The sequence below is a fragment of the Hyperolius riggenbachi genome, chromosome 1 (assembly GCF_040937935.1).
Source record: "Hyperolius riggenbachi isolate aHypRig1 chromosome 1, aHypRig1.pri, whole genome shotgun sequence".
NCBI classification, from domain to species: domain Eukaryota; kingdom Metazoa; phylum Chordata; class Amphibia; order Anura; family Hyperoliidae; genus Hyperolius; species Hyperolius riggenbachi.
The window spans coordinates 482,338,006-482,361,202 of NC_090646.1; the positions used below are offsets into that span (position 1 = coordinate 482,338,006).

General features: G+C 42.6%; 1 protein-coding gene across 4 annotated transcripts in view; it reads left to right on the forward strand.

Annotated features, from left to right (window-relative positions):
• The window catches only part of ABHD4 (abhydrolase domain containing 4, N-acyl phospholipase B), a 111,902-nt gene that overhangs the window by 18,224 nt on the left and 70,481 nt on the right, over window positions 1–23,197 (forward strand). Inside the window, exons 1-2 of one of the 4 annotated variants that reach the window (XM_068241873.1) lie at window positions 5,731–5,855; window positions 13,062–13,087. The exons of 2 other annotated variants lie outside the window; for them this stretch is intronic. The gene's annotated coding sequence lies outside the window, so the exon portion shown is untranslated. Of the gene's footprint in view, window positions 1–5,730; window positions 5,856–13,061; window positions 13,088–23,197 lie in introns of those variants that run through there. One more of the 4 variants, XM_068241854.1, reaches the window with a different exon arrangement.

The following is a 23,197-nucleotide window of genomic DNA, read 5'->3' on the forward strand; positions in this document are numbered from 1 at the left end:
AGCTTCTCCCAGGCCTTAGCTCAGAAATGGCTCCCGGCGACACTGGGCCCGAGTGTCGGGCGCCTTCTTCCTGAAAGATTACGTCAGTCGTCACCACGGCGGCCGGCGTGACAGTGCGGCGCATGCGCGATTAAACCCCGCATGTGCAGTACTGTCACACCGGCCGCCGTGATGACACGGCCGGCGTAGTGACGACTGACGTCATCTTTCAGGAAGATGAGGACAAGTGTCGGGCCCAGTGTCGCCAGGTGCCATTTCTGAGCTAAGGCCTGGGAGAAGAGCCAGAGGACGAGTGTCGGGCCCAATGTCGCCGGGTGCCATTTCTGAGCTAAGGCCTGGGAGAAGAGCCAGAAGGACGCCGAGGGACCTCCCGACCTACGGTGGGCTGGAGACAGCCCCAGGTAAGTTCAGATTTTGATTATATTTACAGCTCGGAGTCCCTTTAAAAGACATTCAGTGCCAGGTCAAAGAGTGTACTACCTGTTTGTCTGCACACACAAAATCGCAAAACAAAAATGCATACAAAAGTCACTTGCAAAAAAACGCAAATGGCACAAAATACAGCAGTAATCACTTCACAAATGTGCTTGCGATTTGTAGTGTGAGCTAGGCCTTAGTTCTGTCTGTGTGGGTTGTTTTTTTTTTAACTGACCCATGTGTTTACATGCACTTAAAGAGAACCCAAGGTGGGATTTAATTATGTTAGTGGGGCACAGAGGCTGGTTGTGCACACTAACACCAGCCCCTGTTGCCCCATGGTGTGCCTCCAGGACCCCCCTGCGTGCCGCTATTCCCTCTGCAGTGCTAGCGACACACAGCGTGTCGCCAGCACAATGTTTACCTATGCAGTGTCAGTCAGCGCCGCTCCCCCGCCTCCTCTGTATCGGAGCTACCCGCCCGCGTCCCTTCCCTCCAATCAGTGGGAGAGAAGGGACACGGGCGGGTAGCGCCAATACAGAGGAGGCGGGGAAGCGGCGCTAACAGACACGGCATAGGTAAACATTGTGCTGGCGACACGCTGTGTCGCTAGCACTGCGGAGGGAATAGCGGCACGCAGGGGGGTCCTGGAGGCACACCATGGGGCAACAGAGGCTGGTGTTAGTGTGCACAACCAGCCTCTGTGCCCCACTAACATAATTAAATCCCACCTTGGGGTCTTTTTAAACTTTTTTTTCTTTTTTGTGTGATTGGGGGGTTTTCAGCATGTTTTGCTTATTGTAGCAGATTTGTTTTTCATTTGGATTTTTTTTTTTTTTTTTTTTATCCTTCACTTTCTGGTTAAAAACGCATTCACTTCTATGCGCTAAAAAAGGTGCACCCATTACCATTGCAATTATGTGCGCTTTACAGCTCAACGCATAGAAATGCATGACACACCACGTTTTTGTAAAGCAGCTCAGGTTCACAGTCAATTACATGGAAAAATCAATACCTTGCAATGCACTGTGAAAAGCGCACAGAAATGGCCCTGATGTGAACGAGGCCTAAGTGACGTTTCAATATTTTATTCCAGTGATTATGTTTTGAAAAAAATAGTTTTTTTGCTTACTTTTTTTATTCAAAAATACTATCAGTGTGAGAGTGAAATTTACTTTATGTTCTCTCTTCCTGTTATTGTGATACACCCAATAACTTGCTTTTTATATTTATTATTATTATTATTATTATTATTATTATTATTTTTATTTATTTTTATGTGAATGTGTACCCGAGGTGAACCTTTTGTGTACAAAAACAGAAGAGGGAAACCCACACCATACTCCTGTACCCTGTTGCTGTTTGAGGCAGTCCAGAAGTTTACAGAGAAGGGCTTATTGGTAGGAACATCGGGGCAGCGCTCCTCTTCAGGCACCAGTGTGGCTGTTCTGCGCATGCGTGCCTGTGGCGGGAGAGGATGTTAAGGGGGGTCCCAGGCAACTGCTGAGGACAGTATGGGAAGTGTCTGGGGGATAGAAAGGCTTCTCTCTCCTTGGGTACCGGTAAGTATTTACTTTTGGACATTTATTATGTCTTTTGAATTTTAATAAAAGTAATCTATTTGTTCAATTATCTTCAGCATTATGGCCAGGTCTAGGTAGAGGTGATGCAGGCTTCATACTCTGGGTACAGTAAAGAGAAGAGGTAACAGGAGACATACCTTACCCGGGCTCATATCTGCCCCCTCAGTACAGAGAAGACAGTGGTGTATGCTAGGAGGTCCAACTCTCTTTTCACGCCAGTGCATTCCTCCTGCCCGATGTCCTCGGTCTCCATTGATCTCCGCAGTATCTGTACTTGTGTAACCTGCTGTAAAGTGGCATCAATTTGCACATGCTGCAGGAAACGGTGAGGTGGTGTTGAAGGGCAGACATCAGGAGGCCAAGCATGACTACCTAATATTACAATCTGATACCTTCTATGCTTTCCTAAGCTGTGAAGCTTCACATGGCTTCCTAACTTTGACATTTATGGAGACCAGGGCTGTGGAGTCGGAGTCGGGGCCATTTTGGGCACCCTGAGTCGGAGTTGGAGTCGGAGTCGTGGTTTCATAAACTGAGGAGTCTGAGTTGGAGTCGGAAGATTTTTGTACCGACTCCACAGCCCTGATGGAGACGACTACCTAATATTGATATCTGGGGGCGCACGTCTACCGATTACTAATATCTAGGCACATAATTGCTACCTAATACAATTTTGCAGTCTGGGACACATAGCTACTTATTTTTTTTTTTTTTTTTTTTCATCTGGGGAACCTGGCTTTAATTATTTTATGTCAAGGCTCATGGCTACTTTATTTTTCTTTCCTGGGGTCATCCATCTATATATGGGGGGGATTGGGGCTGCCAGAGAGCACCTCTTAGTCCCGAGGGGGCCACACATCAGATGACTTGGTGGCGGATCGATCATCCGACTCTATTATTATCGGATGAAAATTGGTGCTGCCAAGTGCATGCCCGATCAAGTATGCAACCGATTTCAGGCCGAAATTAGTCGCATGAATCGTTTGGACATGCTGCAAGATGTAGGGCCGACTTGCTTAATTGGGTGCACGGCGGTAACTGTGTGTGATATCAGAACGAGCAACGGACATGACAGAACCCCCTGTGATATCCCACTTATTGTGCAATGTGCCCCCCCAGTGCACTATACATTACCTGTCCATGGCCTCCGCTTGCTCCGGGCGTAGTCTTCTGTCCGTACATGTGCCCCACATGGTTGCCGGAATAATGTGTGCACTTGTGTGATGTCACAAAGGCCCACGTGTACGTCAGCAACCATGTGGGGCGTGTGTATGGATGAAGGACGGAGCACATTAGGGGGACAGCGTTGGGCCCAGCGAGGTGGCAGATGAGGCATTACAAGGCCGATTCCAGATCTATTTCAGCCGACAGATTTCTCTCTAATCATATTCAGTTAGAGAGAGATTTGTCTCCTGGCTGAATCTGCCCATTTTCGCTAGATGTATGGATAAAAGGTAATGGATACCTTTTGCCTGTGTGATGGCTCTAGAGAAGCTTAGTTGAGCCTATCAGCTTCTGGTGCAGGGGAACCATATCCTGGCCCTGTTCAGGTTCATTGACATAGGCAAATCTACCTGCTGTTTCGACCGATGTGCAAGTTTGTAAAAAAAATTAGGATAGATGATCAGGCTCGGGAATCCTTATGGCTCTGTGCCATGTCGTTTTTCCTGACCAGACTTGATCACAGGATCATATTACAGTAATAGTGATCGTCTCGGCTGCAGACAGCTATGACAAGACTTATGCAGTGGTTAAAAGTCCGAGGCAAACCAGCTGATATCTGCTCAGTGAAGATAGTTTTGGAATCAGTGCTGTGTGCCTGATTTGGGCATCTGGAGTTTGTTGGGTTCCGCACAAATTAGTGTATTTAAAAAAAAAAAAAAAAAAAAAAAAAACAGCTCTGAGGGGGTGGTGAATAGTAATTACCACAGGCTCAGAGTTTCTGCAGGAGCAGGGTAAGCCGTTTATGGCTTCACTCTCTGCCGAGATATTTTTCACTGAGAATGCGTATGAGTACCAACACAAGCAAGCACAGGAAACAAGGTAAATGGCTCCACAGCAAAAAATCAGCTGCAGAGAAACACCACAACACTATTTAAGTGTAGAGCGTGGCGAGAGACCTATTTAAAGTAACATACCTCCGGAGAGTGCTAGAGGGAGGTTTCATGACTCTTAGGAGCATTTAGCAACCTGAAGCATTAACTCTGGCAGGAAAAAGCTCAAAAAACCTGCCGGTACCCACAAAAAAGGTGGAGGTAAGGAACTGTAGAACGTCAAGGGATCCTCTGCTGGAGGCAAGGACAAGAAAAAGAATGCAGTCATGGCCTGGGGCAGGTCTATTTAACATCTTGGGATGTCCTATTGGGGCAAAGGGAGGCGGGATTTGCCCATAAGTATACTGACATGGAGTCATCAGGGAAAGTGTGCTGGTAGGCCAGGTAAGAAAATGACCAACTTACTCCGCTGCTTTTAGGCTAAGTACATACTTGTGATAAAAGTCTTTGGAGAAGGAAATATCACAGACCAATTTTACCCCCTTCCTTGTAGTATGAGAGCCATACCTACACAGTCTATTCTATTGAGCTGAACTCCCTATCAGGTAAAAATCTTTGCAAGATGCTGCACACATGCAAAAGATCAGTTCCTGCAAATTGCATTCATAGTCTATCTGCAGATGTCATACACACCATGTTTAACGGACATTCATCTGCAGATCAGATCCACCAGGATGGATCTGCAAATGATTGTCTGATCTGCAGATGAATGTCCATTAAACAAGGTGTGTGAGAGCTTCATATATCACATACACAATACATACACAATCTGTTCATAGTACTCATAATCTGTTGGCCCTCATACAACATGAAGTTGGTAAAATTGGCCAATCAAATTTAAATGTGTATACTCACCTTTACTCTCCTAAACTAAGTCAAACCCTAACTGATAGCTTATGTGCCTTCCGTCGTCTTTACCCTTTACACCATTTTGAAGCTATGTAGGTCTGCAGTCTTCACATCTGCCACTTCTGTTCTTTAATAGCTGAAGTCCATCACACAAACTAAACTACTACAACAGAAATAGCAGCTGTGGTGGCTAAATTCTCTGGACATCAGCAGTGTTATATCTGAGCTCGCACCCAAACCTATCTTTCAGCAGCTAAATCCTGTGGACATCGGCTATGTGAATCTGTGTCGTTGCCTATACCTTAAGCTCAATCTACCCGATACGATTCTTTGTACGATTCGATTACGATTCTATTTACGATCCGATTAAATCCGACATGTCCGGTCGGGATTCGATATGCCATTGTTTTACAATGGCAATTCGAATTGAATCGAATCAAATCCCGATCTGACATGTCTGATTTAATCGGATCGTAAATAGAATCGTAATCGAATCGTACAAAGAATCGTATTGTGTAGATTGGGCTTTACATGCCCTACTAAACTCCTTTTGGATTTGAGCTGTCAGGTATTTAGTGTCTTGATATGTATTATCTATGAAGTTGTTGATAAATTGTGCTGCAGAGTTGTGGATGTTAGATAAAGAACATATGTTCCCACTGAGCATGCAGGTCCAGAGTAAGGCATTAGATGACTCATTATATTACTTTATGCAGTGTTTTGTTGTATCTGAGAGTTGCAGAGAGAACTGAGAAAACATTAGCTGTATGCTCTTGTTGTGTGTGTCTATTTAGAGAACAGAACATGGAAACTTAATCCAAGATAATATCTGAAGGACTTTTCCGGAGTGGAATACAGGAGAGGTGAACTTAACTGGGTGGTGTTGATCTGTGCACCACCTACAGATTCTCTTTATAGTCCCATCTGTGGCCAAACATTCTCGGCTTTACTGGTAAGGTGTTATACTTTAATGATCACTATGCTTGCCTGCCCTGCATTCTTGCTGCCATTTTAATGTATAAATGGTGAATATTCTTTAAATTGGTGTTTGCATGTACACCAAAGACCAACATGACAATATATTAAACTTTCAGCTATTCACATTGCATTGGTGTATGAAAGTATCACTGTGACAATTTCCTCAAGGCCGGTTTTACACCTGCCCTGTGCTTTTGTGTTGTGATGCCTTGCCCCCATCACATCACATTGCAATACTGAAAATGTCAGTCATATGACCCTGCGGCAGAGTGCGCCAACAGGGTCATATGCATAGTTCCCTGTTGGACAGGAAGTACATCACTGGGATTCCCCCGTGGTATTCCCATCGTTCCGCACATGCGTGCTGCTGCCAACATGTTTAAAATTCCTGCGATGCTTATTGACTTAGACTAATACTTCCCATTGTCATGGAAGTCCGACGGTGCTGTCCATTTTGCATTGGATCTTGCACTTCCGTTGCAATGCCATTAGTGTGCTAAAAATTTATAAGGTAACCATTACCAACCCTACGAAGAAATGTTGTATTTGTAGTAGTCTCTATCCCTCTTTTGGAGATGTATGCACTTCCAATCAGGACGGGAACTTGGAATAATCCTCCTCAGTTGGGTAAGGGACAGTGATAATTTCACTAGTGACATGAGTAAAGTTGTGCTGTGGCCAGTCAGAGTACTGGTAGTAACATTTCAAATAGCAATGCATTTTTTCAGCCATCTCTTGAGGAACTTCTGACTGTTATCAATGCATGTTCAGGTAGCACGAGCTGGCAATTTTAAAATCTGTTAAAATAAAACTAGTATAACTGGGGGAAAAAAAGTTCAAAATGGGCAGTTTCCCAGTCAGACACTTTTGATAATTAAAGGGAATATAAGGTAAGGGGTAGATGGAGGCTGCCATATTTATTTCCTTGTAAACAATGCCAGTTGCCTGTTGATCTTCTGAATCAAAACCCTGGAACAAGCATATGGCTAAAACAGCAAAACCTGAATCGGCGTACCTGATCTACATAACTTGTTTAGGGTCTATGGCTAAAAAGTATGAGACACAGGATCTGGAGGACTGCCAGGAAAATTGTATTATTTAAGAGGAAATCCATATGGCAGCCTCCATATCCCTCTCACCGTGGGTTACCTTTATTTGTAACTGGACATTTTTAAATTGAGCACATGATGTATGGCATGACTGCAAAAGAAAAGTGGTTATTGCCATGAGTAATTATGAACAGACCTGCCTATGTTCAGTTAGCCCTTGTTCACAAATTTTTACTCAGATAAAGCGTTCTCAAGATCTACTTTGATTTCTATGGAAGGCAAACTTTGTACTTCATTTCTTAGGAATAATATGCCAAGCACTGCTTAACCTCCCTGGCGGTAAGCCCGTGCTGAGCACGGGCTATGCCGCCGGAAGCCACCGCTCAGGTCCCGCTGGGCCGATTTGCATAATTTTTTTTTGCTACACGCAGCTAGCACTTTGCTAGCTGCGTGTGCAATGCGATCGCCGCCGCTACCCGCCGATCCGCCGGAATTCGTCGTGCAGCGCCCCCCCCCCCCCCCCCAGACTCCGTGCGCTGCCTGGCCAATTAGTGCCAGGCAGCGCTGTGGGGTGGATCGGAGTCCCCTTTGACGTCACGACGTCTGACGTCATCCCGCCTGTCGCCATGGCGACGGGGGAAGCCCTCCAAGAGATCCCGTCCTCCGGCGATCGGAGGGGCTGGGGGGATGCCGCTGAACAGCGGCTATCAGATTTTGTCATTTTTGTGTCATTTTTGTGTCAGATTTGTGTCATTTGGCTTTGAGGGGAACCTTGAATCCAAAGGCCAGCAACTGTTTAAACAATATATATTACAGGAAAAAAATCCATGATATAGATTCAGGAACTATTTACAGAGCCGTGTGGTGCTTGATACGGGCTGCTTTTCCACAACACTATGCAGTGGGTGATCTGCTGCAAACAAAGGGCACTAATCATGGGAAAAACTAACTACAGAGGAAATTTTGATACAACCGATTCAGCAAACGGAAGTAAAATGAAAGGCCCCAATAAACCATAAAATATTGGGGGTTGTCTGTGGTGACACCATCTAAGCAACAGTAGTCCAAGGAGCATCCTGAAAAATAGTACTGCGGAAAGAAGTAAATCGATACATTGCAAAGTGAAAAGTAAAATCATAGAAGCTATATCAAGAAGTGATTGATATTCACCTTGCAATTTGTTCATGTTTGATCCACAATAAGCTTGTAAGGGGTAGACAAGAGAAAAAAAAAACACCAACTGCCATCATCTATAAACATAAGTGATCCTCTTGATCAGAACATGGTGTAAACCTATGCGAAAATGCTTTCGACTGCTTGTGCAGAAGTCTGACCAGTAGGAGGTTTGAGACGCTAGTAATTACAGTCCTTCACAACCTTCTGTGTGAACCAAGCTTTGGGCCCCTTTACCTCTGGAGGCTGAAGGTGGTGAATTTGCCGCCTTTCAGCTGCTGCCCTGCGCTGACTGCGTGCTTGTCTAGTGGTCGTCACAGGAAAGGTAGACCCCTCCTATAGATTTACATCCGAGTGTGGTCATGCTCAGACGTGACATGTTGCCTTTTTTGTTACGGAGTAACGCAGTGTCACTGACGTGTGGTGTTACAAACGCTGCTTTTTGGCTGCATGAAATTGAAAGTGCAGCTGAATGGCACTCATGGCCCAGGAGGCTGGACTGCCTTACAACAAGCATGCAGTTCAGATGCTCATGGAAAACAGGCTTTAGGCCTCAAGCTGAAGTCCATGACTGCTCTAACAGGGGATTATGCCACTATACTAACAAGTGTGGACTGTACAGTCGCCTATCTACATGGGGCCATCTTCACTTTATTAATTTGGAAATCCTTTCACATACATAAGAAAGGAAAGAAAAGACTACAAAAAAAATGAAGACTAGTATTGACTTATTCTCCAATGGATTGTGTGTCTTATTGCACAGTGATGCAATTTTCCATATTGTGTATTATCTGCAGCTTCTTCCAAGGTACTTGTTTTTTATTTGGGCGCTAGGAGCAAAACTTCTGTTTCCATGGACTAAAGGTGTGTGCATGTTCTGTTTCTAATTTTCAACATCTTCACTAATCTGGTGACTGGTAGTAAACTACAGCACTCCTAACTGCTAGTGTTAAAAACACAGTGGGGTGACTTTTTATGTGCAGATAGAACTAAGATGCAGGGCCAATTTAAGGGGCCCTGGGGCAAACTAAATCGGGGGGCCTCTGACTGATACATCCCACCCCACATTACCTTTTTTTTTCTCTGCGCCCCGGGGCCCTTGTGTGAAGCTGCAGTAATTAACCTATCCTGACAGGGCGGTGGCGGCTACACAGTCCGGGGTGCTGTCTCTCCACACAGTCCTCCTCCTCCCTTTATGACCCGGCGCATGTTTACACAAAACATGCGCTAGGTCATGGAGGAGGTGGAGGAGTGCGTGGAGAGAGAGCGCCCCGGATTGTGCAGCCCCCCGCCCGCCAAGATAGGTTGATTACTGTTAGGTTAATTACTGCAGCTTCACACAAGGGCCTCGGGGAGTAGTGCGAGCGGGAGGAGCAGGCATAATTTAGCAGGGTTGGCGGCGCGAGGCCCCTGCAGAGACCCCCTTTGCCTCTATTGTAGGTCTGGCCTTGCTAAGCTGAATTATTTGACACCACAATCTTTGCAATCCTTAGAGCAAACTGAAATAACTTTTTTTTTTTTTTGTTTGTTTTTTTGGGGTGGAGGCATACAAGTGGAATGGGCTGCAAAAGATAAATAGAAAAAAATGAGGCCCCACCTTAAACTGCTGAGTGCATGGTGTATCAATTTAGTTATTTGTTGATTTTGAAAATTTCTTTTATTAATTGGCTGTGAACTAGAACAGAAATAAGTGACTCAGTGGCACTTAGTTGAGCTCTTGTTTTGTAGTCATTTAAAATACTAATCCAGAGTTCTAAGTATTCACGGACCGGGAAGCTAAGAGATCACTATGACATCCTGGCAACTATCATCTTTTATATCAGGGCTGTAGAGTCAGAGAAATTTTTGGGTACCTGGAGTTGGTGGTTTCATAAACTGAGGAGTCCATAATTTTTGTACCACAGATTATTTTGAGAATTTTTGTACCACAGCGCTGTTTTTTTATATTACAAGGATTTTGACCAGTTTTTAACACTAATATTCTACACCAACTAAAGGTTGTAAATATGCACGGACCTGGAATCATCTGTGGACGGTAACTTAGTGTGGGTGGCGGTTCTTTTGAGAATTGAGGGTTGTCTGGTTGTAACAGATGCATAATGTGTAAGTGTGCCGCAACTATGCTTCTTCTAGCAAATAAATGCATGTACAGCAAAGTTCCCAGTATCCAGCACCAGCTGGGATCGCCTGAAGCCAGATACAAGTGTTTGCTGGTCACTTGAGCAACCGGTCTAAAAGCACAAACCTCCCCTTCTCCACTGTAATACTTACCGAGTCTCCAGCGACCTCTTCTATGTATCCTGAAGCTCCTGGCGGCTTTCCGCCGTCTTGTGCGCGACTCCTGGCATACTACCTGACCCAGAACAGGTCATGTGATACACCGGGAGCCTTGCACAGACAGCGGAAAGCCGCTAGGAGACACAGGAAGCTTAGAAAACATTGCTAGAAGCTCTCGTGAGTCCGGCCCCACTCCTTTCTCTCACATACAGTGGTGTGAAAAACTATTTGCCCCCTTTCTGATGTCTTATTCTTTTGCATGTTTGTCACACTTAAATGTTTCTGCTCATCAAAAACCGTTAACTATCAGTCAAAGATAACATAATTGAACACAAAATGCAGTTTTAAATGATGGTTTTTATTATTTAGTGAAAAAAAAAAACTCCAAATCTACATGGCCCCTTTGTGAAAGTGATTGCCCCCCTTGTTAAAAAAATAACTTAACTGTGGTTTATCACACCTGAGTTCAATTTCTGTAGTCACCCCCAGGCCTGATTACTGCCACACCTGTTTCAATCAAGAAATCACTTAAATAGGAGCTATCTGACACAGAGAAGTAGACCAAAAGCACCTCAAAAGCTAGACATCATGCCAAGATCCAAAGAAATTCAGGAACAAATGATAACAAAAGTAATTGAGATCTATCAGTCTGGTAAAGGTTATAAAGCCATTTCTAAAGGCCCATACACACGTCGGATTTCCGCGAACGACAGGTCGTTTGAACGCCCCGTCGTTCCGTCATTCGCCCGCTAAATCGGGCGTGTGTACAGACTATCGTTCGTTTGATAAGAGTGGGTTTGAGCGATCCGCCCGGCGGAGCGCTCAAGCTCACTCTTATCAAACGAACGATAGTCTGTACACACGCCTGATTTAGCGGGCGAACGACGGGACGTTCAAACGACCCGTCCGCGGAAATCCGACATGTGTATGGGCCTTAAAGCTTTGGGACTCCAGTGAACCACAGTGAGAGCCATTATCCACAAATGGCAAAAACATGGAACAGTGATGAACCTTCCCAGGAGTGGCCGGCCGACCAAAATTACCCAAAGAGCGCAGAGAAAACTCATCCGAGAGGCCACAAAAAACCACAGGACATCTAAAGAACTGCAGGCCTCACTTGCCTCAATTAAGGTCAGTGTTCACGACTCTGACCATAAGAAAGAGACTTGGCAAAAACGGCCTGCATGGCAGATATCCAAGGCGCAAACCACTTTTAAGCAAAAAGAACATTAAGGCTCGTCTCAATTTTGCTAAAAATCATCTCAATGATTGCTAAGACTTTTGGGAAAATACCTTGTGGACCGACGAGACAAAAGTTGAACTTTTTGGAAAGTGCGTGTCCCGTTACATCTGGCGTAGAAGTAACACAGCATTTCAGCAAAAGAACATCATACCAACAGTAAAATATGGTGGTGGTAGTGTGATGGTCTGGGGTTGTTTTGCTGCTTCTGAACCTGGAAGGCTTGCTGTGATAGATGGAACCATGAATTCTACTGTCTACCAAAAAATCCTGAAGGAGAATGTCTGGCCATCTGTTCGTCAACTCAAGCTGAAGCGATCTTGGGTGCTGCAGCAGGACAATGACCCAAAACACACCAGCAAATCCACCTCTGAATGGCTGAAGAAAAACAAAATGAAGACTTTGGAGTGGCCTAGTCAAAGTCCTGACCTAAATCCTATTGAAATGTTGTGTCATGAACTTAAAAAGGTAGTTCATGCTAGAAAACCCTCAAATTAAGCTGAATTACAACAATTCTGCAAAGATGAGTGGGCCAAAATTCCTCCAGAGCGCTGTAAAAGACTCGTTGCAAGTTATCACAAACGCTTGATTGCAGTTATTGCTGCTAAGGGTGGCCCAACCAGTTATTAGGTTCAGGGGGCAATTTCTTTTTCACACAGGGCCATGTAGGTTTTGAGGGTTTTTTTTCTCACTAAATAATAAAAACCATAATTTAAAACTGCATTTTGTGTTCAATTATATTTATATTTGACTAATAGTTAACGGTTTTTGATGAGCAGAAACATTTAAGTGTGACAAACATGCAAAAGAATAAGAAATCAGGAAGGGGGCACATAGTTTTTCACACCACTGTAGACTTTTTACTATGTATGTGTTCTCGGCACTGCAGGGGGCCTCAGAGATTAAACACCACGTCGCCAGCAGCATGTAACTCCTCATCACAGATCGAGGATCTTTCCATTCCCCCCCTCCCACCTGCAGAAATGTGTGCTGCTTTTTTTTTATATAACTTGGGCCGCTTGTGCGCGTTATTTATTTTTATTAACTAAAATCAGCTATGTTCGCCATAGTGCCTCTTTAATATAGGAAAACAAAAAAATGCTTATAGACTTCTGTAGCAGGTGGAAGTAGTTTTGTATTTAAAAAAAACTTTTAGACTTCTGTGGTGTATGGATCGGAAAACGCAGAACACCTGTCAGCAGCAGTCTAAGGAAGCATTGAATGAAATGTAACTCAAACTAAGTTGGCAAAACCATTCCATTAAAGCAGCAGTCTCTATGCAGAAGATTTGTTTGTTCTATTGAAGGTCACATATATTGTGGTATATGGAGTTATTTTGTCAGCCAAGAAGCTTTGTAGAAGTACTGGTAGTAGGGACAACAAATGGGGTGTGTAATGAACCTGTTGCCTTTTTTGAGTATGTCTCTCCATTTCTTTTTAGGTGTGCTTAGATTCAGAACACCTAAGGTATTTACTGCCGTTTTCTGCATGATTTTATGTGAGCATTATTTAGTGGCCAGGTGAAAAGTAGCCGTCCTATCACTAAACATTGCACTTCAAATGTAGCAATACAGTTCACCAGCTATTTACAAATATGGTAATGGTAAAAATGATTCTCTGGTTTAGAATGAGTTCTTACTTCCTATTTTGTGGCTGGTCTCAAGATAAATATAAAGTGCAGGTCTTCTCAAACCAGTTTAATCTGGTTGGAGCAACCCATGGCATGGAAAATCTAACCTACATTTCTCTAGCAAAAGATTTACAAGTCCACTTGTCTCTGTTGATGTCAACCTCTCTCAAATAATTAGGTTCATTAGCAATAGGACAGTAATCCAACTATATACTGTATTTTTTGGACTAGAAGACTCACCTTTTCTCCCTCAAAACTGGGGTGAAATTTTTTTTTGCTTATAGTCCAAATGCAGGGAGTTCCTGACTTGTGAACGCCTGCCAATACGAACCTCCAACACAAAACACATGGGTACACAAAGGGGCATAGCGGACAACACAAGGACACAGGAGGACACAAGGGGGACAGAGGAGGACACAGGGAGACACAAGAGGTACAAGGGGGCATGAGGTACAAAGGGGGCATAATCCACAAGATGCCCCTTTACCATGATCTTTTAAACCTAGGTGCGTCTTATAGTCCGAAAAATACGGTGGTATAATGAGCATCACAGTAAAACTAGAGGGTGGTGGTGGGGTCATTGTCTCACAGGTGATATTTCTTTGGTGGTTAGAATAACTATATAGACAGTTGGACATATTTTTTTTTTTTCTTTACTGTATGTTATGTCGACTGTATTTCTGCTTTAAGGGGGTTGTCTTTAGACATGCAATCTTTACTAGGTTGTGCTATGTGAAAATGATTTGCAAAGGGAGAACCACGGTTATACCAAATGTTTACATGTCAATTTGTACAAATGGTTAATTAATTTTAGTTTTATACAGCTGATTGGTTAACAGCTGCTTTGACGGGAGGGTCTTCCATCAAGAGAGCACTGACCTCTCCTCTGCCAAGCATTAACCTCCCCTTTCCTTTGCCTAAAGCCTGGAACAAACCTTGAATTTTGATTAGTCAATCACTGGTCATTTGTATCACCTCCATATAGTATGAGAGCTTAGCAACACAAGTTTACAGTATTCAAAATCTTTCGGCCCCCATACTACATGGAAGTGTTTTTTTTGGCTAATCATTTGCCAATTAAAATTTTAAGGTGTGTACCAGGCTTATTATTAACTCACCTCTCCTCTGCCTAACCAGTAGCGTAACAACTCCTGCAACCCCCACCATCGCGGGAGGGGGGGGGGCACTCCTCAATAGGTAGGGCAGCAGCGGGAGTAGAGCATTATACAGTACCTGCTCCCGACGCCAAGACAGGTCTTCCTCACTCCTCTTCAATGTAGCAGGGTGTCATAAACCATGCGCCTCTCAATGCATATCGCATGACATGCAAAGACCAGAACAGCAAGATGATTGGTAGCACAGCATCCCAATGCGTTTTCCTGAGGACCCTTCGTGCCACCGCGAGCAGGTAATGTACAACACTTCACTGCTGCTCTGCCTAGCTTTGGTTGGGGGGGGGGAGGGCGCAAAAACACCTATTGCTGTGACTTTGAGGGGGGAGAGGGTTGTGTGTAAAGCTACTTTTACTTGTGGAGGGAGGAGAGTGGGGGCCAGGAGAACTATACTTACACCCCTGTGCCCAATATTAACCTTATCTCTCCTCTAGCTAACGCTAAGCTCCTTTCTCCTCTGCCTAAAGTAAAACTTCCCGGTACCTAAAATACATCTACCCTCTCCTCTGCCTGACACTAACTTCACCTCTCCTTTACTGGACACTAACCTCTCTTCTCCAATGCCTCATAGTAGGGGTTAGTGTTAGGCAGAAGAAAAGAGAGGTTAGTGTTAGCAGAACAGAAGAGAGGTTAGTTTTTTTTTTCTGATAGAATTTTCTCTCCCTTGTACCATTTTTGAGTTTTTTTTTTTTTTTTTTTTTTTTTTTTTTTTTTCCTCCTGGTGGAATAATAAGAGGAAGGACATTAACTGAGCTGAAAGGAACCTGCAGTTCCTTAGATGTTTGTTTCGGTTTCTCAATAAGTTTCTGAATGCGTTTTTATTTTCTATACACTCTAGGAGTACTTCTGTGAGTACAACCAGTCCTGGTTCGATTACTACTTTGTTTGTTCATTTGGAGATCATGGCTGTCACAGTAGTTTCCTGGATTCCCATGGTCTACAAGTTCGCATTGTAATTTTTCAGCAGATACACTTGAGTAACTCTCTCTATTATTCCTGGAGGTTTTTTTTTTGTTTTTTTGTTTTTTTTTGTTAAGCCATGGGCCCATGTGCAATTTTTTTTTCTCCTGTGTTTTTTCCTAGGTGTTCATTTTTCATCTTCTATTTAGAATAAATTTTCAGCACTTTGCAATTTAAAAAGTACCAAAAAGTAGGTGGGAAAGTAATTTCAAAACTATTTAATTTTTTTTTTTTTTTTTTTAAATATTGCTGGTGATTTAAAGGGCATTTTATTGACAGGTTTGAAAACATCACTTAGGAGTAAACTCAAGAGAAAAAGTGAATTGCATATGGCCCATGGACCCTCATAAAAATCACTTTTTCTCCAAGTTTTCTCCCAGGTGATATTTTCACCTAATCAATAAAATTCCTTTTTAAATCACAAACAAGCAAGAAAATACTCTGAATAATTTTGACATTTCTACCTCATCTACTTTTTAGTACTTTTTTCAATTGCAGTGTGCTAAAAAGTTATTTTAAAGAAGGAAAATGATCTCTGTGCTGCTTGTTGAGACCTTCTGACAGCTCTGCAATGCTGAAAAGGTCATTTTAAATTGATATTTATATTACATTATTGCCCAATGCTGGCAGTAGACGGGCTTGGGTGTGCCTAGTATTTGACTCATTACCAGTAATATTTGGATCATTGGTGACTGCTACCTACTTCACATGGGAGTTGATATTTTTTTTCCATTCAAGATATCAGATGTTAAATAATGTTGTACTGTGTTCACTAAGTGCTCATTTCCATATAATGTGCTTTCAGGCACGCTTATGGAAATGCGAGCGCAGGTATAGCAGTCAGTGCATAGACTGCACTGTCTGCTGTTTTCATTCAGAATCCACAATCGTCACCGCACCGATGGATTATAATAGATGTGCTGAAATCGTCTTTGGAGTCACAAGACGCGGCAATGTAGATTCGTCAGATTCGCACCATCTAAAATTCTTTATTAAGTAATACTCCATTAAAATGTTACATCATAAAAGTAGTATATATGTGGGTATCTGTGAAGTTGATGACGCACAGGCGTTTCGGGCTGCCTCAGTCCTTTTTCAGTAGCCTACTTTTTTCTTGAGCCCACCTCGGGCTCTCTTTAACCACTGAATCGCCGCACATGGTTTGCTGCATTTCGGGGGCGATTCAGCCGGCAATCCCATTCAGTGTAATGAATGGGATCCCAAATATGGGATAGTGAGTGGGATCGCAAGCCCCTTATTCCCCCCCCCCCTCCGGGGAGTGACACGCAGTGCAGAGCGACGGGGCCATGGAAACGAGCCCTTAGGTTGTCTTTTGTAATATACATTTGTTTGGGGATCTAGAATGATTGTGAAGAAGTAATAACTCAGGAAATCAGAGGCAAGTACTTGTTTGTTTCAGCCAACCTATTACTAGCAGATAATTCCTTTTGGCAGTCTTTATTCAGTGAAGTAAAGCTTTTGCTGCACCTCACTATGTATTTGTATTTTGATATTTGAGAGGAAGTTGGAAAATAAAGGAAAGTGTATCTGTAATGGATAGCGGAGATGCCGCCGCTGCGGTGAGCGGCATGGCGGCCGTCTCCCCGTCTCAGCCTGCGGCCTCCGCTGCGCAGTTACATATTGGAGTTTTGCCTGGTCCCTCAGTTGCACATAGAATGAGGGCTGCGCCATGCGACAGGACCTTTCTGCGAGTAGAAGGGGAGTCAGCTGATCAGCCGGTCAGCTGACTCCAGCAGTGCTTCGGATTGGCTGAGTGACTGGGTCGGCGCTGTGGAGCGCTCTTAGTATACAGGATCTTCTCAAAAAATTAGCATACTGTGATAAAGTTCATTATTTTCTGTAATGTACTGATAAACATTAGACTTTCATATATTTTAGATTCAAATACACACAACTGAAGTAGTTCAAGCCTTTTATTGTTTTAATATTGATGATTTTGGCATACAGCTCATGAAAACCCAAATTTCCTATCTCAAAAAATTAGCATATTTCATGCGACCAATAAAAGAAAAGTGTTTTTCTTTTACTAAGTTTTATTGAAAGATAAAATCATGAACAGTCATAGAATTTTCAGTAATGAAAAGCAACCGCATTTCTTACATTGTGCATATCAATTTTGTTCTTCAAGCATATGTTGATCACTTTTCTTGAATATGCAAGTAGATATAACATAACATCAACCTAAGAGAATTCAAACTATATAGTCCTTTTAAGAGGACAAAGACAAATGAACCGCCTAAGGAGAATATATATCTTCAGGGTTACTTATTATTCCATCTTTCCGAGCCAATTTAAGAGTTATTAGATGAAGTAATCCGCGAACTGGACCACTCTTCCCAGTCATAATTCTATTTAAGAATAGTGTCATGCATAGTGTGAGAAATGAAGTCCATGAGTCTAATATCTTCTGTCCTAGCATAGACCTGTTCCAAAGGTACAATAGGCTGTTTCCAATTTTTAGTGATTGCCCATAATAATGCACTGATCATAGCATAGTACACACGTTTCCATTTTTTAGGAATGCTAGGGTTAGGAGCGAATAATAACACATGATGTGGTTCTATTGTGATTGTATGTGTAATTAGTACACCCATTTCAATTTTAATCTTGTCCCAATGCGTACTTACAACCCTGCAATCCCAAAACAGGTGTCTAAGGGTGCCCTCGCATTGACAGCCCCTATAGCATAATGGAGATACTGTTGGAAAGAGTTTATGTAGATGGACAGGGGTTCTGTCCCATCTGGTAGCTATTTTTAGTTCCGTATCCTTTAATGCTGGTGTTCTAGTAGAGCTGATCAAATTGAGGCCTACTTTATGCCACTCATGGATGTCCCAGTCAAGCTGCAGATCCCTCTCCCAGTCCAACATACTTTTAGTTTTAGTCTCTTGTGCCAAATCAAGTATATGTGAGTATATTCTGGTTATTATTCCAGAATTGGGTAATGGAGTTAGGTAGAAGTTTTCAAAGAATGTGCAATTAAATCTGGCATTTGGGGCTGTATGTTTTATAAAAAAGTTCTTAATTTGTAGATACCTATTAGGCCTGAAAGATAAATCGAATTTAAATCGAAATCGTGATCACCAAGGTCACAATTTCAGAATCGTCAAAGCGGCGAATATCGCGATCACGTCATTTCCACATGGGGAAGTTTGAAGAAGCGCCTTCAAACTTTCCCAAAGTCCCAGTGCGTGCAGCCCACAGCGTTAGACATACCTTGCGTCCTCTGTCGCCCTCTGCCGGCTCCTGTGCTTGGCAAAACAGGAGGCGAAGTGGATAGACGGGCATCGCTGGACTCGTGCTGGAAACTAATGTCCAGAACTGATGCAGCTTGGGGGACAGAGGAGGCACAGACAGACACAGAGGGGGCACAGAGAGAAACAGAGCGGGCACAGAGAAACAAAGGGGGCAAATGAGAGACCCAGAGAAGGCATGAAGAGGCAAAGGGGGCACAAGGAGAGACAGGGAGACAGAGGGGGAATAAACAGGCACAGAGAGGGGAACTAAGCTTGATTTGAAGGAAATCGTGAATCGAATCGAAATCGCAATTTCGGACAGAAATCGCTCAATTCAATTTTTTCCTAAAATCGTTCAGGCCTAATACCTATAGTGCTCGACTGTGGGGACGTTATAATTAAATTGTATCAAGGAAAAAGGTAGAAATTTGTCACCTATCAAAATCGGTTTGAGGTGGTCAGTGAATTTGCTATCCACCAGTGGAATTGTGAATGGTCTTCAAAGGCAGGTGGAAATTCTGGGTGACCAATAAATGAAAGGCAAGGAGGTTTAGTGGACTGCAGCTTCAGCTTGACTCCATGAGTGTGCCATAATAAAAAAGTGTCTGCCACTACTAAATTGAGCGATTTGTTTTTTATAATTTGCTTTCTTAAAGAGACTGTAACAAAAATTGCATCCTGTTTTTTATCATCCTACAAGTTCCAAAAGCTATTCTAATGTGTTCTGGCTTACTACAGCACTTTCTGCTATAACAGTCTCTGTAATAAATCAATGTATCTTTCACTTGTCAGACTTGTCAGCCTGTGTCTGGAAGGCTGCCAAGTTCTTCAGTGTTGTGGTTCTGTGATGAATCTCCCCCCTCCAGGCCCCTCTCTGCACACTGCCTGTGTGTTATTTAGATTATGGCAGATTCTCTCTTCTCTCTTATCTTTTACAAGCTGGATAAATCATCCTCTGAGCTGGCTGGGCTTTCACATACTGAGGATTACAGACAAGGGCAAAGCTGTTTGCAAGAAGAAAAGAGCAGCCTGAAACTTCAGTGCATGAGAGCAGAAGGGGGAAAGAAACACACAATGATCTCTTGAGATACAAAAGGAAGGGTGTATACAGCCTGCTTGTGTATGGATATATTTTCTATGTGTGGACATACTGTACATCAACCTACTTCCTGTTTTGGTGGCCATTTTGTTTGTTTATAAACAAACTTTTAAAAACTGTTTTTAACCACTTTTAATGCGGCGGGGAGCGGCGAAATTGTGACAGAGGGTAATAGGAGATGTCCCCTAACGCACTGGTATGTTTACTTTTGTGCGATTTTAACAATACAGATTCTCTTTAAAGGATAATATAGAAGTTAAATTAAACGGGCTAACTGAGTCTTTCTCAAATTGTATCCAGGGAGTTCTCCTGTCTGTATTTAACCACGCTATTAATTGTGCAAATCTAGCTGCCAAATGATAATAAAATAGGTTGGGTAGGCCTATTCCACCCTTAGAACTATGCCTATATAGACAGATATTCTTAAACCTTGCAGGTTTTCCACCCCACACAAATTTATTTAACAACTTCTGCATTTTAGAGATTATCTGGTTTCCAGGGTTTAGAGGGAGGGCTCTCATGTAATATAAAATGCGGGGGAGTATCACCATTTTTATAGCAACAGCTTTACCCAGCCATGAGATCCTGTACTGTGACCATTCCTTAAGTGTACCTTCGATATTTTTAAGCAATGGCTCATAATTAGCTTTGATAAGACCATCAAAAGTAGGAGTTAATTTAATCCCTAAATAAGATAGTTCCTTGGTCACCCATTTAAAATCAAAGTTAGCCTTGTATAATTTTACCAGCTGCTCAGGTAGGTTTATAGGCAACGCTTGAGACTTTGAGGGATTAACTTTGAGACCAGACAGTTCTCCAAAATGATCAAGTAATGGGAGTAGTGTGGGCATAGATGTTAAAGGTTGCGATAAAAATAATACTGCATCATCAGCATATAAGCTGAGCTTATATTCTTTGTCTTCTTTTACATAACCTTTAATATTAGGGTTCGTTTGTATTGCTAAGGAAAGGGGCTCAATAGCTATAGAAAAAAGTAGCGGAGAAAGGGGGCATCCCTGCCTGGTGCCTCTGGTGATCGAGATTGGGTTTGAGAGAATTCCTGGTAGTCTCAGCCTTGCTTGTGGATCATTATACAGAGCTAAAATTGCCTGCACAAATTCTCCAGAGAAGCCCATTTTTGAAAGTACTGCATATAAATAGGGCCACAGGACAGAGTCAAATGCTTTATGTAGGTCCAAACTCAGAAGGAGGAGTCTTTGATCATTCAGCTTAACATCCTGTAAGATATTACAGGCCAATCTGGTGTTGTCCGTAGTTTGCCTCGCTGGGACAAAGCCAGATTGTGACGGGGAGATTAAATCCATAATAATTGGTGATAAACGAGTAGCCAGGATCTTTGAGAAGATTTTGATATCATTGTTTATCAATGATATCGGCCTACAATTTTGTGGGAGGGTGTGATCTAACTTGGGTTTGGGTATCAGGGATACAAATGCTTTTGTAAGGTCTGGTGGGAATTTCTGGCCACTTAAAGCATCATTGTACAGAGAATGTAGCTGGGGAATAAGAATTTGTTTAAACTTTTTGAAATACATTCCAGTAAAACCGTCCGGACCCGGGGCTTTTGAGTTTTTTTAGGGAAGAGACTGCTACTTCAATTTCTTTAGTAGAGATTGGAGCATTCAGAAGGGATTTTTGCTCATTGGTAATCTTAGGTAAGGGTAATGACTCCAGCCATCCATCCAAATCAGGATTGGGTGGTAGCTGGGGGGCGTTAAAAAGGTTAGTATAAAAGTCTTCAAATATCTCTAGAACCTTGTGGGGAGCAGATTCAACTGCACCATGTTTGTTTTGCAATCTATACAGATGGGGAGGCTTATAGTACTGTGTCAGTTTTCTAGCAAGTTGAGTGCTAGGTGAGTTACCATAAAGCAAGAATCTTGCCTTTGAAAATTTTAATGTTTTCTCCACTGAGTCTGAGAGAAGTTGATTCAGTGTCTGCCTCTTTTCTCGGATCTGGAGCAAACTATCATGGTTCAATGTTAAGCTATGTTGGCTGTATAGTTTATCTAACTCAGCAGTAAGCTTCAAAATTTTTGATAATCTTTCTTTTTTCCTGCTTGATGCCAATTGTATAAGCTTACCCCTTAATACAGTTTTGTGTGCAGCCCACAAGGTTCCAATAGACACCTCCCCATTATCATTCAATAGAAAGTATTCTTCAAGTGAGGCATGAATATCTTGCACTATGGCAGGGTCTTGTAGTAATAGGTCATTAAGGCGCCAGCTTTCTTGCGAATATGGCATCCCAAGACAGCCCAAATTACCTATGACAATGTTATGGTCAGACCACACACATTGTTGGATATCTGAAGAAGTGGCATTAGCCATCAGGATGGGAGAAAGAAAGAAATAATCTAACCTAGCATAGGTGTTGTGTGGGTTAGAGTAAAAAGAATAAGATCTGTCTCCCATATTGAAGGCCCTCCAAAGGTCTGTTAATTGATACATTTTCAGAGCCCTACGAAGTGTTTTGGGGAATGATTTGCTAACTTCCGAGATTGAGCTTCTGTCAGAGGATTGTTCACACAGTTCAAATCTCCTGCTACTATCAAGTGACCAGAAGTGTATTTACCAAGTGTTGTAAAGAGATCACGAAAGAATGTTGCTTGAGCTGAGCATGGGGCATATATATTACAGAGAGTGACATCCTTCCCATTTAGAGATCCTTGGATGATCAAAAATCGACTCTCAGGGTCCTTATATATTTTTGCAGGAATAAAAGCAATACCATTTCGTATTAGAATTGCAACGCCTCTAGTTTTATTGGTATAAGTAGTAAAATATGTTTTTTGATAGGCTCTGTCAAAAAATCGAGAGCAAGCCCCTGTATTATAGTGAGTCTCTTGTAGAAACAAGATATCAGCCTTAAGCTGCTTGTATTGATTAAAGGCTTTCCTTCTTTTAGATGGGGAATTAAATCCCTGTACATTATGGCTGATCAGGCGGAGGGCCATGTTAGAGAATGTGGGGGAAATAGCTAATGTTCGGGTTTTCTAGAGGCGATGCAATTTTGGGAGAGTGGTCCAGTGTATTCAAATCGGCTCGGAATGTACATTTTACAAATAAAAACACGGTGTGTATAATTAACCCTGGAGCAAGCATATCATAGGCGTTCGAAACAAAATTACTAAAAATAAAAATCAAGAAAACAACAAGAAAGGCATTCCTTAGTTCAAACATTACTGTAGAACTATCAGTAAAGTAATGAGTTCAGCATGTATCAACCCCAATATTATTAGGGAAAGAGTTCCTGTGATACAACAGCGGTGGGGATATAAATCCGAACGCTGAGGGGGGGAATAGTGCACTAGGCCCAATCCAGAGGGAGCCGCTGCTATCTGAAAGTTAGTTCAATATTGGTGCAAAGAGAAAAAAAAAAAAGTCCCGATGGCGCTATCATATAATATGAAAAAAGAATGCAATACAAAGTTAGGG